The sequence below is a fragment of the Nerophis lumbriciformis genome, linkage group LG27 (assembly GCF_033978685.3).
Source record: "Nerophis lumbriciformis linkage group LG27, RoL_Nlum_v2.1, whole genome shotgun sequence".
NCBI lineage: Eukaryota > Metazoa > Chordata > Actinopteri > Syngnathiformes > Syngnathidae > Nerophis > Nerophis lumbriciformis.
In genome coordinates, this window is record NC_084574.2 from 7597501 (window position 1) to 7604358 (window position 6858).

The window sequence follows — 6858 nt, forward strand, 5'->3', positions numbered from 1 at the left end:
TGAAAACTGGGAATTCTTGGAAATCCAGGATTTTTTTTAAAAATGTTGAAGGAGAGCACACAATTTTGAACAGGCTGAATATTTTGGAGTTGAAATGGTTTGAATCTAGTGAAAATGTGGGAATTGTGGAACTTTGAAAAATGTCCCATTTATTTCAATGGGAATTTCATGGAAATTTGGGAAAAGTGTGAAAAGCGGGAATTTTTGGGAAAATGTTCTGAATGAGTTGAAATAGTTGGTGTTGGAATTTTTCAAATCGGTCGAGAAATGTTGAAGTAGTAAAATTTTTAATTGAGAGATGGTATTAAGAAATTTTGTAAAAACCGGGATTTTTTCCAGTTCGTTTTTTTGTCCTGATTAAGAGGTGGGTTGAAAAATGTGGAAGGAGTAGTCACCAGAAAAAAGGGTCAAATAGGTTTTGAAAAAAAGGGAATTCTGTGAATTCTTGGAATGTTTTTTAACTTGGAAAAATTCTAGTTTGAATTTCCAGGATGAGTGGAATATGCTGAAGGTGGAATGGTTTGAATCGGATGAAAAATGTGGAAATGGTGAAAGTTTGAAAAATGGCCAATTCATTTTGAATAGGAAAAATGTCCCTGAAAACTGGGAAATCTTGGAAATCCAGGATTTGTTTTATTGTTAAAGGAGAGCACACAATTTTCAACAGGCTGAATATTTTGGAGTTGGAACGGTTTGAATTGGATGAAAAAATGTGGTAATTGTGGAACTTTGAAAAATGTCCCATTCATTTCAATGGGAATTTCATGGAAATCTGTAAATTTCGGGAAAAGCGGGAATTTTTGGGAAAATGTAAAAAAACAAAAAAACTTGAATGTTCTGAATGAGTTGACATGGTTGGAGTTGGAATTTTTCAAATCGGTCGAGAAATGTTGAAGTAGTAACATTTTTAATTGAGAAGTGGTATTAAGGAATTCCAGGAATTTCAGGAAAACTGGGAATTTTTCCAGTTCAAAAAACAACTTTGTTTTTTATCCTGATTAAGAGGTATGTTTTGACGGTGGAACGGTTAAAGTGGGTTGAAAAATGTGGAAGGAGTACCGTATTTTTCGGAGTATAAGACGCTCCGGAGTATAAGTCGCACCGGACGAAAATGCATAATAAAGAAGGAAAAAAACATATACAAGTCGCACTGGATTATAAGTCGCATTTTTTGGGGAAATTTATTTGCTAAAACCCAACACCAAGAATAGACATTTGAAAGGCAATTTAAAATAAATAAAGAATAGTGAACAACAGGCTGAATAAGTGTACGTTATATGAGGCATAAATAACCAACTGGTATGTTAACGTAACATATTATGGTAAGAGTCATTCAAATAACTATAACATATAGAACATGCTATACGTTTACCAAACAATCTGTCACTCCTAATCGCTAAATCCCATGAAATCTTATACGTCTAGTCTCTTACGTGAATGAGATCAATAATATTATTTGATATTTTACGGTAATGCGTTAATAATTTCACACATAAGTCGCTCCTGAGTATAAGTCGCACCCCCAGCCAAACTATGAAAAAAACTGCGACTTATAGTCCGAAAAATACGGTAGTCGAATTCTGGGAATGTATGGAATTTTTTTTTTACTTGTAAGAATTATAGTTTGAATGTCCAGGATGAGTGGAGTATGTTGAAGGTGGAATGGTTTGAATTGGATGAAAAATATGAAAATGGTGAAAGTTTGAAAAATGGCAAATTCATTTTGAATGGGAAAAATGACCCGGAAAACCTGGAATTCTGGGGAATTTGTGAAGGGAAAGCCCGCGATTTCCGAATAGGGCTGAACAGTTTGAAGTTGGAACGTTTTGAATCGGATGAAAAATGTGGAAGGTAGAGCGTGCAAAAATCTGGAGAAGAACAACAACAACAAAAACCATGTGTGTGAATACTGTGGAGCATTCACACAATACAAATGATGTAAATTAGAGAGCCATACACAACAGTAGGTTGCTGCAGGACCTCAGCCCAGGACAAATGAAGAATACAATTGCCAAAGTAGCAGATGGAGAAATGCTAAGGTGTGCTAAATTGTTGCATACAATAAGAGCGCTAAAGGCAGAAAATACACATCTCCCTTGGACTAGTAAGGTAAAGTTCGGCTGTTATTGCACAAGTACTTAGCACTAACACGGGTTTATGCATGGAAAATTGCACCTAAAAAGCATAAATTGGTGTATGTATGTATGAAATATTGCACAAAAGAAATATAAATAAAATAGAAATCCATAGGAACAAAGGGTAAGTATACCTAGTTTAATTATGTATTTTCAACAAAGACATATCACATATAACATCAGATATCTTAGCCAAAAAATAAGCTCAGAAACTAGCTAAAATGAGCAAAAAAACAACAGTTTTAGGAGAGCTTTTTAGCAAAGGGAAAAATAATTCAGCGTTATGGTGGGTTGTATTCTTCATGCGCTTGTTTTTACCGGCCTTGTGCCTACATTAAACCGGTCCCTGGTGCAGAAATGCTTGAGGAACCCCTGATTTAGACCGTTTAAATAGTTATACAAAATAAATAAATAATGACTCAAATTAGACATCATACACTGCAAAAACTGAAATCTAAGTCAGATTAAATATCTCAATTAAGGGTGATATTTGCTTATTTTCTGTCTGATAAGATAATTCTTCTCACTAAGCAGATTTTATGTTAGAGTGTTTTACTTGTTTTAAGTGTTTTGCTCTTAAATGATCTCAGTAAGATATTACAGCTTGTTGCTGAGATTTGATGAGCTATATTGAGTAAAACATGCTTGAAACTAGAATATCAACTGATGCAAAGCTGTGTCATCAACACTCACAAGTATAAAACTACTTTTTTAAAGTAATACTTTCTTACTTCAAGCATGAAAAAAATGTTTTTTTTATTTAATTTTAAGAATATTTTTCAACATATTGAGCAAAAAGGTCTTTTTTTTCTACAAAGAAAAGTGCACTTGTTATCAGTGAGAGTATACTTATTTTAAAGGTATTTTGGGTTCATTGAGGTTAGCTAATTTTACTTGTTTTGGAAAGTCTTGACAAGCCGAATTTTCTTGTTCTATTGGCAGATAATTTTGCTTAGTTCAAATAAAATACCCCTCATTTTTATAAATTTTTTTCTTGTTTTTGAACACTGATTTTTTGCAGTGTACAGGCTCACTTATTTACAATTTAAAAGAGAATACAAACATAGTAGACATAGTGCATGTATGTAGAATATTAATGTGGTCAACTTCAAGTAAGTCCAATTTTAGGCATGAAAAGCATCGAAAAATTACGAACACATTAAAATATATATTTCATCATTTACATGCTGTATTTCAAATTTTAAAACAAATTAAACCCCTGAAAATTACATTATATTATTTTAGTAATAGTTTCTAAAAATATATAAAATAACTATGTTTCCTTTATTATGGTGTTCAATTAGACTTTACAGTATTCTCATTACCTTTTTATAACATTTTGGTTTTACTTTGTCATATAAAGAGCATGAAAATGCATGTCAACTGCATTTCAATGCAAAATGCTGTTCGATGGTATTTTCTTTTATGTGATCAAACACAATCACTACATTTAATATAGTGATGCCAAAAATGAAGCATGCACATACTTTTTAAATCTCTCTGTGTGCAAATAATTTTTTTTTAATGAAATGAAAAAGATTGCATTTAGCATTCAGATCATTTGTAAATAAATACAAGTATAATAGTAAGCATTTTTTCCTATTTTGTGAAAAAAGTCTGTATAGTACAATAGTGATGTATGATAAAATGTGTTGATTTAGCAGAATACAGAACTATACAGAGTATAGTGCAAAAAAATATACATTACTTATGTTAAATGGAAATAACTAGACAACAAAATTGTGCTTATATTTCAGGAAAAAAATTGAAAAAAGTGGGTTTAAGCAATACGAACTGTTACCTGAAAGTTAGTATGAAGTAAAGTGCATAACACGGCAAAGAACATGTGTTTGTCAATTTGAATAAATGCACAGTATTAAACAGAATCTTAATTACAAATTACATTTTGAGAGATTACATGAATATATAGTGATAGAGTAAAATGGAATTTGGAAATGTCCCCAAAAAATGTATAAAAAAATTCAGCAGTAATAATTTTAAAAATGTCCTTGATCTTTTCTCTAATTAAAAAAAAAAACTAAGACCCTCCAAACTCACGTAAACATACATATATTAAAAGGTAAAGGAAATGTGAATGGCAAAACTCACCGGGCTTGTAGGAGGTAGTCGTGCTGCAGCCGTCAAAAGGGCGAGAAAAGGCTAAAGAGCATCTCATGAGCAAGGCAAGGAAGGCCTTCAACTTGGCGGCGCTGCAGCCTTCTTTAACCCTTTGCTCACCGCTCAACTGCACACACACTCCTACATGACATTACACATTGAAAACCACGGTGATGCAACTAAAAACATTGATAATTCACTGTCGTAAAAAAATACATCATACCTTCTTTTACATTGTTTTGTCGCCACTTGTTGCTAGGCAGAAGTCATGGGGCTAAACCACAACTGCCCTATAGAGTGATGATTATAAACATGCCAACAGAAAACATGCAGTTAAGGAAAAGCAAACAAAATGCATGAGCTTGTATAGCAAATCCACTAAACTTCTCGCTGTTCCAATTAGTGGTGAATTACATTTTTATAAACATGTATACTCACAATGATTTAACAACCACATTAATGGACAGTGATGTGGCATATAAATTACATAGAAAATACAAAATAAACCTTCAAATTATTTTAAGGCAATATTCAGTTACAATTTTACCTGTTCCAGTTGTGTGCCATACAGTACATATATGCATAGAGTACAGGCCGAAAGTTTGGACATATTCAATGCGTTTTCTTTATTTTCATGACTATTTTCATTGTAGATTGTCTCATCAAAACTATGAATGAACACATGTGGAGTTATGTACTTAACAAAAAAAGGTGAAATAACTGAAAACATGTTTTATATTATAGTTTCTTCAAAATAGCCACCCTTTGCTCTGATTACTGTTTTGCACACTCTTGGCATTCTCTCAATGAGCTTCAAGAGGTAGTCACCTGAAAGGGTTTTCACTTCACAGGTGTCATACTTTTGATGCCTTCAGTGACAATCTACAATGTAAATTAGTCATGAAAATAAAGAAAACGCATTGAAATGAGGTGTGTCAAAACTTTTGGCCTGTACTGTATATGCACATGTGATAAGAAAAATAAAGAAAAAAAACTAAGACTTTTTGTACCTGACCACAAAAACCTTGCAGTTGTGTGCCATACAGTACACATACCTGCCAACTTTTGAAATCAGAAAAACCTAGTAGCCAGGGTCCAGGGGCCGCAGGCCCTGGTAGGTCCAGGACAAAGTCCTGGTGGGGGGTTCCTTCGCCCCCCGACGCAAAATGATTATTAGCATTCAGACAGGTTAAAATGTTGCTAAAACCATCACTTTTCTATCAGTCACAGTGACTTTTCAAAACAAAAATATTACAGCAAAAATCATATGGGTTGATTGACATGTTTATTCTGTAAGCTAACTTCAATAATTTGAAATTATTTTGACAGTTAATGCCAGTTATCCTGTCAACCTTTCACAAGACTTAAATTTGTTAATTGAAAGTATAAACAGTATAAACACTTTTTACAGTAAACAAATGGTAAAACAGTAATAAACAATTCCATAAAAAAAAAAAATTGGTGTCATTAACTTTCTGTCCAAGCTTGTATAATCTACTGCCTTGTTCAATTGTAAAAAATATTCTGTGTCTAAAATTCACATTTCTATCACAATTATCATACTGTAAACATGGGAAGCTAACTTCATTAAAATTAATAGTCCTGTCAATAGCATGGAATTACAATTCAAATGTAGTTTTTTTGTAAGCCTTTCAAAAGAATTCAAAATATGAAAAATTAATGAAAATTAATTTAAGCCATCAGACACTTGAAAAGTGGCACATCACATCTCTAATGTAATCATTTTAACTTTTCAACAGAAATAGCACTGCAAAAATATTAAGGACATACTTCTGTATTTTGGTAGTTATGCTGTCAACATTTAACAAGATTTCTTCAACTTGGACTTGAAAGCATAAATAGTATAAACACTTTTAACAGTATAACAGTACTAAACAATTCCAATAGATAACATTGGTGTCATTACCTTTTTGTTTGCTCAATTATTGCCTCCGTAAATAAAACTTCGGCATTTATCACATCCAAAGAATCTGTTTGGGCGACGCAAAACGTTGAAAGTTTTCCACTTGTATCGCTAGCAACGGCATTAGACTTGTGTTTTTTTGTCCCAACGTGGTCTTTTACATCGCTAATTCCTCCGTGTCCGATCGAAAAATCTTGTCTGCACAAGGTGCAATTCGCGTAGTTTTCACCCTTTTTGGAACGGATAATTATTCCCGGATAGGCTTTTGAATATTCTTCACGGAATGACTGCAGTTTTCTTTTCGGTTTAAGACTCGTTTGCGATTTTTCTCCGGCTGATTCCATGATCGTTCGCTCGTTTGGAAACAATGGCAACTGGTGCCTCGTGCTTGGCAGCGGTGCTATAAATAGCCTCGCGCATGGCATTCGGAATGGCTCGATAGGAAGTTACGGGAAGCAGTGTCGATTGTCATTGTTGTTACGCGATTTCGTGAATAAAACTTTAAAAAAAATATTTTTTTTAAATTAATGAAAAACCGTATTTTTTATCACTGCAACCGTAACCCGGAATAGGTTGATGAAAACCGTACTAATTACGGGAAAACCGGAGTAGTTGGCAGGTATGAGTACATATATGCACATGTCATAATAAGAAAAATAAGGGAAAAAAACAGACTTTTTG